This window comes from Entelurus aequoreus, linkage group LG26 (assembly GCF_033978785.1).
Source record: "Entelurus aequoreus isolate RoL-2023_Sb linkage group LG26, RoL_Eaeq_v1.1, whole genome shotgun sequence".
Lineage (NCBI taxonomy): Eukaryota > Metazoa > Chordata > Actinopteri > Syngnathiformes > Syngnathidae > Entelurus > Entelurus aequoreus.
In genome coordinates, this window is record NC_084756.1 from 3,301,571 (window position 1) to 3,314,636 (window position 13,066).

The 13,066-nt window shown below is 33.8% G+C and overlaps 1 protein-coding gene across 1 annotated transcript in view; it reads right to left on the reverse strand.

The window, feature by feature from the left end:
• Positions 1 to 12,323, reverse strand: part of rap1gapb (RAP1 GTPase activating protein b) — a 411,217-nt gene extending 398,894 nt beyond the window's left edge. Inside the window, exon 1 of the mRNA XM_062037579.1 lies at positions 12,201 to 12,323. The gene's annotated coding sequence lies outside the window, so the exon portion shown is untranslated. The remainder of the gene's footprint in view (positions 1 to 12,200) is intronic.
• Positions 12,324 to 13,066: the final 743 nt, after the last annotated feature.

Sequence of the window (13,066 nt, forward strand, 5' to 3'; positions counted from 1 at the left end):
AGAAAGTACAACAATATAAAAACAGTTACATAGAAACTAGTAATGAATCAATCAATCAATCAATGTTTATTTATATAGCCCTAAATCACAAGTGTCTCAAAGGACTGTACAAGCCACAACGACATCCTCGGTACAGAGCCCACATACGGGCAAGGAAAACTCACCCCAGTGGGACGTCAATGTGAATGACTATGAGAAACCTTGGAGAGGACCGCATATGTGGGTAACCCCCCCCCCCTCTAGGGAATGAAAATTAGTAAAATTAACTGTTAAAGGTTAGTACTATTAGTGGACCAGCAGCACGCACAATCATGTGTGCTTACGGACTGTATCCCTTGCAGACTGTATTGATGTATATTGATATATAATGTAGGAACCAGAATATTAATAACAGAAAGAAACAACCCTTTTGTGTGAAGGAGTGTAAATGGGGGAGGGAGGTTTTTTGGGTTGGTGCACTAATTGTAAGTGTATCTCGTGTTTTTATGTTGATTTAATAAAAAAATAAAAAAAAATAAAAAAAACGAAACCAATAATAAAAAAACCGATACCGATAATTTCCGATATTACATTTTAACGCATATATCGGCCGATAATATCGGCCATCTCTAATAACAACCTCAAATCACTCATTTCAACACTCAAAAAGCAATGCAATAAATTAAGAAATAAGACAACGAACCTGACTAAATCCTTTAAAAAAAATTACATTACCGACAAAATAGAGGAAAACACAAATAAGCCACATGAGCTCTGGAAAATCCTCTGGTTGCAGCCAGAAACCTAAAACCAGACTCACCAACATCAACATCAAGGAGGGTGACTCCCTCATTAAAGACCAAATGGAGGTAGCAAGCAGACTTAACACTTTTTTCACCAGCATAGCCACAACTCTTGTCAACAAGCTGTCCCACCACTCTGGTCGCTTTGGTGTAGAACACATTAAAGCCTTCTACAGAAAGCTAGGAGTACCCAACAACGATTTAAAATTAGAAATGGTCTCAGCGGAAGAGGTGCTTAAAAAATTGAGCGCGCTCCACCCAAACAAGGCTACCGGCCTTGACAATATCCCCTCCAGATTCCTCAGGGACTCTGCCTCCACCATTACCCCTATCATCACGCACATAATAAACCTCTCAATTACTCAAGGCCAAGTACCAAAAGATTTTAAGATAGCAAGAGTAACTCCCCTCTTTAAAAAAGGAAGCAAATTGGAACCTGGCAACTACCGACTTGTTTCTATTCTCAGTTCCATTTCGAAAGTAATGGAAAAAATAGTTTATGAACAGGTCGATAGTTACCTTACCACTAATAAACTCATGTAGAAATTCCAATCCGGCTTCAGAACTAACCACTCCACTGACACATGCCTTCTCTATCTGACCGACCACATCAAACATGAGGTGGACGCGGGCAAATACTGCGGCATGGTCATGCTGGACCTTCAGAAGGCCTTTGACACCGTTAACCACGCTACGCTGTTGGATAAGCTCAGAGCAATCAGATTTGACAAAACCTCATGGAGCTGGATGCAATCTTACTTGGAGGGGAGGGAACAGGTGGTAGAGGTGAACGGCACCGTGTCCCCCCCGCCCCCTCTCAGTGAGCTGTGGAGTCCCCCAAGGCAGTATATTAGGGCCTTTACTGTTCCTAATATACATAAACGACATGTCATCGGCATGCGACTGTGAATTGTTCTTGTTTGCGGATGACTCGGCCCTGCTGGTATCAGACAAGGACAAGTCACAGGTGTAGAAAATCCTCAGTGCTGAACTCTTTAGAACTTGCACCTGGCTCGCTGACAACAAGCTATCCATACACTTGGGTAAAACGGAATCCATCCTATTTGGGTCCCACATCAACCTTAAGAAAGTCAATGACTTCACTATAAAAGTGGGTGACATTGTTATCACCAGGAAAGATGAGGTCACCTACCTAGGTTCCATTCTAGAGGCTAACCTTTCCTGGGATAAAATGGCAACCAAGGTAATCAAAAAGGTCAACCAACCAACGAGATTTCTCTATAGAATCTCCTCTCTGGTCAACAAAAGCACCATGAAGATTCTAGCAGGAACTCTCATTCAACCCTTTTTCGATTACGCATGCACCTCCTGGTACCCTAGCACCTCCAAAACCCTCAAATCTAGACTCCAAACATCCCAGAACAAGCTATTCAGATTATTTCTAGACCTCCACCCCAGATCCCACCTCACTCCTACCCACTTATCCAAAATGGGCTGGCTCAAGGTGGAGGACAGAGTAAAACAACTTGCACTGAGCCTAGTCTATAAAATCCGCTACACCTCCCTGATACCGAAGTACATGTCAAACTACTTCCTTAACGTAAATGACCGCCATAACCACAACACCAGGGGGAGCTCCACTAACCACGTTAAACCCAGATTCCGATCTAACAAAGGTCTTAACTCATTCTCTTTCTATGCCACATCAATATGGAATGCACTCCCAACAGGTGTAAAAGAAAGGGCATCTCTATCCTCCTCCAAAACCGCACTAAAAGAACACCTCCAGGCAACTTCAACCCTAAACCACATCATACCTCTTCGGATTATAAATAATCAAATGTAAACAATCAAATGTAGACACTTTTTCTTACACTTTTTCCTATACTTTCCGATCTCTCTCTCTATGTCCACTACTTGCTGTACATATCCTATCAAGTCAGTCCTACACTGTTTCAATGTCCATTTCTCTGATGATGCAATTGTTGATGCTGATTGTTGATGACTGAAGTGTTGATATCAACCAAACCTACCCCCCCGCCCCCCTCCTCCACATCCCACACCCCGAATTGTAAATAATGTAAATAATGTAAATAATTCAATGTACATACTCTGATGATTATCTTGTGTGATGACTGTATTATGATGATAGTATATATCTGATAGTGTATATCTGTATCATGAATAAATTTAAGTGGACCCCGACTTAAACAAGTTGAAAAACTTATTGGGGTGTTACCATTTAGTGGTCAATTGTACGGAATATGTACTTCACTGTGCAATCTACTAATACAAGTTTGAATCAATCAATCAATGGGACAGTGAAAAAGGAGGATTACCTCCAAATTCTTCAGGACAAGCTAAAATCATCAGCCCGGAGGTTGGGTCTTGGGCGCAGTTGGGTGTTCCAACAGGACAATGACCCCAAACACACGTCAAAAGTGGTAAAGGAATGGCTAAATCAGGCTACAATGAAGGTTTTAGAATGGCCTTCCCAAAGTCCTGACTTAAACGTGTGGACAATGCTGAAGAAACAAGTCCATGTCAGAAAAGCAACACATTTAGCTGAACTGCACCATTTTTGTCAAGAGGAGTGGTCATAAATTCCAGCAGAAGCTTGTGGATGGCTACCAAAAGTCCCTTATTGCAGTGAAACTTGCCAAGGGACATGTAAGCAAATATTAACATTGCTGTTTGTATACTTTTGACCCAGCACATTTGCTCACATTTTCAGTAGACCCATAATAAATTCATAAAAGAACCAAACTTCATGAATGTTTTTGTGACTAACAAGTATGTGCTCCAATCACTACATCACAAAAAAATAAGAGTTGTAGAAATTACTGGAAACTCAAGACAGCCATGACATTATGTTCTTTACAAGTGTATGTAAATGTTTGATTGCAACTGTGTGTGTGTATATATATATATATATATATATATATATATATATATATATATATATATATATATATATATATATATATATATATATATATATATATATATATATATATATATATGGGAACGGCGTGGCGAAGTTGGTAGAGTGGCCGTGCCAGCAATCGGAGGGTTGCTGGTTACTGGGGTTCAATCCCCACTTTATACCATCCTAGTCATGTCCGTTGTGTCCTTGGGCAAGACACTTCACCCTTGCTCCTGATGGCTGCTGGTTAGCGCCTTGCATGGCACCTCCCGCCATCAGTGTGTGAATGTGTGTGTGAATGGGTGAATGTGGAAATACTGTCAAAGCGCTTTGAGTACCTTGAATGTAGAAAAGCGCTATACAAGTATAATCCATTTATCATTTATTTAACTTTAAACTAGTCTTAACTTTAAAGAAATACACTCTATACATTGCTAATGTGGTAAATGACTATTCTAGCTGCAAATGTCTGGTTTTTGGTGCAATATCTACATAGGTGTATAGAGGCCCATTTCCAGCAACTATCACTCCAGTGTTCTAATGGTACAATGTGTTTGCTCATTGGCTCAGAAGGCTAATAGATGATTAGAAAACCCTTGTGCAATCATGTTCACACATCTGAAAACAGTTTAGCTCGTTACAGAAGCTACAAAACTGACCTTCCTTTGAGCAGATTGAGTTTCTGGAGCATCACATTTGTGGGGTCAATTAAACGCTCAAAATGGCCAGAAAAAGAGAACTTTCATCTGAAACTCTACAGTCTATTCTTGTTCTTAGAAATGAAGGCTCAAACACAAAATTGTTTGGGTGACCCCAAACTTTTGAACGGTAGTGTATATATATATATGTATATATATATACACATATATATACACACATATATAAGCTATAAGCAACACCCATGCGTCCTCAGCCCTTCAAAATAAAGTATTACTAAATAAATAAATAGGGAGTTGTATTGGAGGATATGCAAGAAGTCGGCTGTATTTACACCGCTGAGGTGCCCTTGAGCCAGACTAAATCCAAAGGAATAAGAAGTGCAAGGCCCTATGGTCCTATGGTATTTAAATTGGAAGGATGTATTCTCCAAAGCCTCAGAAAGCAGACATCATAATCCAGTAGTTGTAACATTGCCTCTTGCAAATATTTTGAAGTGTCAAGAAAAGTACTAAATACTGTGAATATAATCCACTGTTATCATTACTATTTTGCCCGTTTAATCGTCCTATACATCAGAGGTGTGTAAATAATTCCACTGAGGGTCCAAACTAAAAAAATTAAAGCATGCAGGGGCCACTTTGGTATTTTCCATTTTCAAAACCAATATATTTATTTATTTATTTATTTTTTTTTAACCTTTTGGTCTTTCCTCAATTTGGTCCCGGGGGACCCAGAAAACATTAAAAAAATAAATTATATATATATATTTTTTCAAGGCTTAAATCTCTACATCAGTGGTGTCCAAAGTGTGGTCAAGGGGCCATTAGCGGTCCACAGTTAATCTTTTAATGGTCCGCGGCACATTTTTGAAATATTATTATACAAAAACATATAAAGTGGAATAAAAGTGCAAACAGGTCAAATGTAACAAGAACAAGTTGCCAAGATAACTAATTACACAAATTAAAAACAGGCTGGTTTTACTTAAACTGTCATTGCTCAAAAAATAATAATGAATTAAAATCAATGTTGTTATGAATTATTGACATTTTGAAATATTTTCTGAGGAAAATATTGCATATTTTGTGGGTTTTCCTTTCAAGAAAAATGTTTTCTTTGACAAAAAGAGCAAAAAAACTAAACAAAAAAGATTAAAAATTAAACATTTAACATTAAACAAAGAATATTACAAAATAATACAAATTACGGATCAATCTGAAGTTGATTGAGAGATGAAAGTAAACAACTGAAAAAATTATGTATGCCTTATTTTTAGCACTTTTACGAGTGGGGCCCTTTTAACTCATTGAAATGTTTTATTTCAAATGCTGTCATTGCTCAAAAAATAATAATGAATCAAAATCAATGTTGTTATGAATGATTGACATTTTAAAATATTTTCTAAAGAAAATATTGCATATTTTGTGTGTTTGCCATGCAAAAACATTTTTTCTTTGACAAAAAGAAAAAAAAAACTAAAAAAAAAATAATTAAAAATTAAACATTAAACAAAGAATATTACAAAATAATAAAAATTACAGATCGATCTGAAGTTGATTGAGAGATGAAAGTAAACAACTGAAAAAATTATGTATTCCTTATTTTTTTAGCACTTTTATGAGTGGGGCCCTTTTGACTAATTGATCATTTTTATTTCAAAAGCTGTCATTGCTCAAAAAATAATAATGAATCAAAATCAATGTGATGAATTATTGACCTATTCAATATTTCATTTTGAATTATTTTCTGGGGAAAATATTGCATATGTTGTGTGTTTGCCATACCAAACATTTTTTTTCTTTGAACGAAAAGAGCAAAAAAACTAAACAAAAAAGATTAAAAATTATAAAAATTACAGATGGATTTGAAGTTGATTGAAAGAGGAAAGTAAACAACTGAAAAAATAATGTCTGACTTATTTTTAGCACTTTTATTAGTGGGGCCCTTTTGACTCATTGTTCACTTTGATTTCAAAAGCTGTCATTGCTCAAAAAATAATAATGAATCAAAATCAATGTTGTTATGAATGATTGACATTTTAAAATATTTTCTAAAGAAAATATTGCATATTTTGTGTGTTTGCCATGCAAAAACATTTTTTCTTTGACAAAAAGAGCAAAAAAACTAAAAAAAAAATAATTAAAAATTAAACATTAAACAAAGAATATTACAAAATAATAAAAATTACAGATCGATCTGAAGTTGATTGAGAGATGAAAGTAAACAACTGAAAAAAATATGTATTCCTTATTTTTTAGCACTTTTATGAGTGGGGCCCTTTTGACTAATTGATCATTTTTATTTCAAAAGCTGTCATTGCTCAAAAAATAATAATGAATCAAAATCAATGTTATGAATTATTGACCTATTCAATATTCCATTTTGAATTATTTTCTGGGGAAAATATTGCATATTTTGTGTGTTTGCCATACCAAAAATTGTTTTTCTTTGAACGAAAAGAGCAAAAAAACTAAACAAAAAATATTAAAAATTATAAAAATTACAGATGGATTTGAAGTTGATTGAAAGAGGAAAGTAAACAACTGAAAAAATAATGTCTGACTTATTTTTAGCACTTTTATTAGTGGGGCCCTTTTGACTCATTGTTCATTTTGATTTCAAAAGCTGTCATTGCTCAAAAAATAATAATGAATCAAAATCAATGTTGTTATGAATTATTCACTTATTCAATATTCCATTTTGAAATATTTTCTGGGGAAAATATTGCATATTTTGTGTGTTTACCGAACAAAAAAAATGTTTTATGTAAAGAAAAGAGCAAAAAAAACTATAAAAAAAGATAAACAATTATAAAAAATTACAGATCGATCTGAAGTTGCATATTTTGTGTGTTTGCCGAACAAAAAATAACGTTTTCTTTGACGAAAAGTGGAAAAAAAATAAACAAAAAAGATTAAAAATGATAAAAATTACAGATCAATCTGAAGTTGATCGAGAGATGAAAGTAAACAACTGAAAAAATAATGTATGACTTATTTTCAGCACTTTTATAAGTGAAGCCCTTTTGACTCATTGATCATTTTTATTTCAATTGCTGTCATTGCTCAAAAAATAATAATGAATCAAAATGAATGTTATGAATTATTGACATTTTGAAATATTTTCTGGGGAAAATATTGCATATTTTGTGTGTTTGCCATACAAGAAAAACGTTTTCTTTGACGAAAAGAGCAAAAAAAACTAAACAAAAAAGATACAAAATTAAACATTAAACGAGATGAAAGTAAACAACTAAAAAAATAATGTATGCCTTACTTTTAGCACTTTTATGAGTGGGGCCCTTTTGACTCATTGATCATTTTTATTTCAAATGCTGTCATTGCTCAAAAAATAATAATGAATCAAAATCAATGTTGTTATGAATTATTGACCTATTCAATATTCCATTTTTAATTATTTTCTGGGGAAAATATTGCATATTTTGTGTGTTTGCTGAACAAAGAAAATGTATTATTTAAAGAAAAGAGCAAAAAAAACTATACAAAAAAGATTTAAAAAAATCATAAAAATTACAGATCGATCTGAAGTTGATTGAGAGATGAAAGTAAACAACTAAAAAAATAATATATGACTTATTTTTAGCACTTTTGTTGGTTGGGCCCTTTTGACTCATTGATCATTTTTATTTAAAATGCTGTCATTGCTCAAAAAATAATAATGAATCAAAATCAATTTTATGCATTATGGAAATTTTGAAATATTTTCTGGGGAAAATATTGCATATTTTGTGTGTTTGCCATACAAGAAAAACGTTTTCTTTGACAAAGAGCAAAAAAACTAAACAAAAAAGATTAAAAATTAAACATTAAACATTAAACAAAGAATATTACAAAATAATAAAAATTACGGATCAATCTGAAGTTCATTGAAAGATGAAAGTAAACAACTGAAAAAATAATGTATGACTTATTTTTAGCACTTTTATGAGTGGAGCCTTTTTGACTCATTGATCATTTTTATTTCAAAAGCTGTCATTGCTTAAAAAATAATAATGAATCAAAATCAATGTTGTTATGAATTATTTACCTATTCAATATTCCATTTTGAATTATTTTCTGGGGAAAATATTGCATATTTTGCGTGTTTGCCGAACATAAAAAAATGTTTTCTTTGAACGAAAAGAGCAAAAAAACTAAACAAAAAAGATAAAAAATGATAAAAATTACAGATCGATCTGAAGTTGATTGAGAAATGAAAGTAAACAACTAAAAAAATTATGTATGACTTATTTTTAGCACTTTTATGAGTGGGGCCCTTTAAACTCATTGATCATTTTTATTTCAAACGCTGTCATTGCTCAAACAATAATAATGAATCAAAATCAATGTTGTTATGAATTATTGACCTATTCAATATTCCATTTAGAATTATTTTCTGGGGAAAATATTGCATATTTTGTGTGTTTGCTGTACAAAAAAAAAGTTTTCTTTGAACGAAAAGAGCAAAAAAACAAAACAAAACAGATTAAAAATGATAAAAATTACAGATCGATCTGAAGTTGATTGAGAGATGGAAGTAAACAACTAAAAAAATAATATATGACTTATTTTTAGCACTTTTATGAGTGGGGCCCTTTAAACTCATTGATCATTTTTATTTCAAATGCTGTCATTGCTCAAAAAATAATAATGAATCAAAATCAATGTTATGAATTATTCACCTATTCAAAATTCCATTTTGAATAATTTTCTGGGGAAAATATTGCATATTTTGTGTGTTTGCCGAACAAAACAAAAAAAGAGTTATTTGGCAAAAAGGGCAAAAAAAAAAAAAAAAAAAATATATATATATATATATATATAAAAATTGTGAAAATTACAGATCGATCTGAAGTTCATTGAAAGATGAAAGTAAACAACTAAAAAAATAATGTATGACTTATTTTTAGCACTTTTATGAGTGGGGCCCTTTTGACTCATTGATCATTTTTATTTAAATGCTGTCATTGCTCAAAAAATAATAATGAATCAAAATCAATGTTGTTATTAATTATTGACCTATTCAATATTCCATTTTGAATTATTTTCTGGGGAAAACTTTGCATATTTTGTGTGTTTGCCGAACAAAAAAAATTTATTATTTAAAGAAAAGAGCAAAAAAACTAAACAAAAAAGATTTTAAAAAATGATAAAAATTACAGATCGATCTGAAGTTGATTGAAAGATGAAAGTGAACAACTAAAAAATATGTATGGCTTGTTTTTAGCACTTTTATGAGTGGGGCCCTTTTGACTCATTGATCATTTTTATTTCAAATGCTGTCATTGCTCAAAAAATAATAATGAATCAAAATCTATGTTGTTATGAAGTCTTGAGCTATTCAATATTCCATTTTGAATTATTTTCTGAGGAAAACATTGCATATTTTGTGTGTTTGCCGAACAAAAAAAAAGTTTTCTTTGACGAAAAGAGTAAAAAACTAAACAAAAAAAGATTACAAATTATGAAAATTACAGATCAATCTGAAGTTGATTGAGAGATGAGAGTAAACAACTAAAAAAATAATGTATGACTTATTTTTAGCACTTTTATGAGTGGGGCCCTTTTGACTCATTGATCATTTTTATTTCAAATGCTGTCATTGCTCAAAAAATAATAATGAATCAAAATCAATGTTATGTATTAAAGCTCTAATTACTTAACATTAAATATTCCACTTTGAAAATCTTTTTGTGGAAAAATATAGCATATTTTGTGTTTTGGCCATAAAAAAAACTAGTTTTTATTAAACAAAAGGCCATAAAACATAAAAAAAACTAATACAAATGTAACTTTATATCGACAGACAGAAAATTCCATTTTTTTTATTTTTATTGTAACAACATTTTTTTGCAATATAAGATGATATAATATGTGTTGCATTGTTAGATTATATTAAATGTAAAAAATATATTACATGCAGTGAATATGTATTGTTTTACTGCTGACATATTCTAATCAGATTGTCCATGGTCTATCACTTGCTTGCATAATTAAAACACACAGAGAAAAAGACCCAATATTTTTGACCCACATGTAATTAGTGGGTGATAAATCTGCACATATACACTACATGATTAATGCAGTATTTTTTGTGATTAATCGTATTAGTTAACTTGTTATTTCTGTTAAAATAAAAAGAACAATTACATTTAGGAAGACAAGAAAGTACTGTGTTTTCTGCACGATAAGACATTTATTTTTACTACGCTTTAAAACCTGAAGTTAATGAAACGGTGCGGCTAATTTATGAGTTTTGCTTCGCTAATGGCAATAGTGTTTTTGTATTGAACAAATAGTTTTCATAGACGCCGGCAGAAATCATGAACATGTGTGTTATTTTTATTTGTTATTTGTACCATGGCGCCATCTTTTGGACAAGTTTGCTCACTGCAGATGCTGCCGGTTAAAAATGTACTTCCTGTTTCTGCTTTAAACCGGACGTAAAACCGACCAAGCAACGTTTGTAACTTTTGCAATACAACTAAAACAATTCTTACTTACTAAAGCGTCCCATAGGAGTGTTTTCATGCATATTTGTACGTGCTGTCGCAATTTAATCAAGCTAGTGCCATTAGCATTAACTAACATGCTAACACGTTTACAAGTGTGTGTGTTAGTATTATTAACTTACAACGGCATTCTTTTTGTATTGTTTCACTTTCACAAATTCCTCAGTAAATTCACCAAAACGTCACCGTAGAGTTATTGAGTCTGTTTAGCTGATTGGAGAGCTAGCTTGCGCAGCTAGTGGGTTCATGACGATGACTTCTGTTTTGTTTGATCAGCCATTTTACTGCCGTGTTACAGACACTGTTAGAAAACAATTAATGTCTGTAAATAAACATTTACTAAACATTTCTGTGTAAATAAATATTTTCACAACCTATATATCTGGAGCAAAACATATATATATATATATATATATATATATATATATATATATATATATATATATATATATATATATATATATATATATATATATATATATATATATATATATATATATATATATACATCACTCCAAGCAACGTTTGTAAGTTTTACAATATAACTAAAACAATTCTTACTTATTAAACTGTCCCATGTGTGATGTCTGTAGGAGTGTTTTCATGCAAATTTGTACGTGCCCATGAAGTGTAACGAAACTAGCGTTGTATAGCATTAGCTAATGCGCTAACACGTTTACAAGTGTGTGTGTTAGTATTATTAACTTACATTCCTTTTGTATTGTTTCACTTTCACAAATTCCTCAGTAAATTCACCAAAACGTCACCATTGAGTTATTGAGTCTGTTTAGCTGATTGGAGAGCTAGCTTGCGCAGCTAGCGGGTCCATGACAATGATTTCTGTTTTGTTTGATCAGCCGTTTTACTGCCCTGTTACAGACAGTGTTAGGAAACAATTAAGGTATGCAAATAAACATTTACACACCGGTATATAACTGCGGTGCGGCCAATATATGTAAAAATATGTATTTATTCTCAAATTTGGTGGGTGTTGCTTACATATTATTCACGCTACAGTATTGACTATCATTTCTCGGCTTTCGAGGGGCCACTTAACATAACGTGGCCCTCGGGCCATCAGTTTGACACCTGTGGTGTAAAATGTCACTTTTAATCTGCACTACGACAGCAACATTGCTTGACTTGCGACAACGAGTGGAACATGGCGTCCCACAGCAGTGTGTGAGCACTATGGGGGGGAAGAGGTACCAAGCTGTGGTGATGAGTATTTGTTCGCAGAAGAAAACAGACTGTTGGGAGTGGAATGGTTCAGCAACTACGTGAACTCACAGCATTATATTCCCGACACCAAAGCACAAGGTGTTGACTTCAACTGATGGAGAAGAAAAAGTTGTCCTACCTGGGTGGAGCCCACACAAGATGCTGTGCCTGTGCCTGGACCTAACCCCCCCCACCCCCGCCCCTGGACGACGACCACAGTGTTTTTAGTGGAAGAGGAGGCGGCGCCCTGAACGGCGTGGAGGAGAAAGCGGGACAGTGTGAGCTGCATGCAGGAGATGCTGCAGAGGAGGAGGAGGAGGAGGGCGGACTCTGCTGTACGCATCAGCACCGCTGTCCCTCTCCGCCCCCACTTCCTGCTAAAAAAAGTGTCATGTGACCGCCATGTGATCATCCAGCATGCAACAGAAGCCGCCTCCTGGGCTGGGAGGTCATTACCAGCACTGGGAATTGTTCTCATGGCTTTGGGATACAAGTCATTGAAAAACATGCTTTTCTTTATTCTACTTGATGACTTTTACCTGTAAATACCCCTCACACGTTAGCCGCCAAACCGCCAATATGCGTCAGCGGAACTGAAATGTTTGGATGTCCAGGGTGAGTGGAGTGTGTGGATGTTGGAACGGTTCCAATTGGATGTGAAATGTGGGATATGGAGTCGATTGTATATTTCACATTAATTTTCAATAGGGGGAAAATTCCTGGTAATTCCGGGTAATCAGGGAATTTTCGGAACCGGGAAACATGCTGGCTTGAATGTCCAGGGTGAGTGGAGTGTGTGGATGTTGGAACGGTTCAAATCAGGAGAGAAATGTGGGATATGGAGTCAATTGTGTATTTCCCATTCATTGTCAATGGGGAGAAAATTCCGGGAAATTCCAGGAAAACATGTTTTGCGTTCGATATATTTGAAGAGAAGTGTGTGTGGATGGTTGAAAGGTTAGAATAGGGTTTAAAAATGGCGCAGCAGTTTGAAAATGTGGGGCA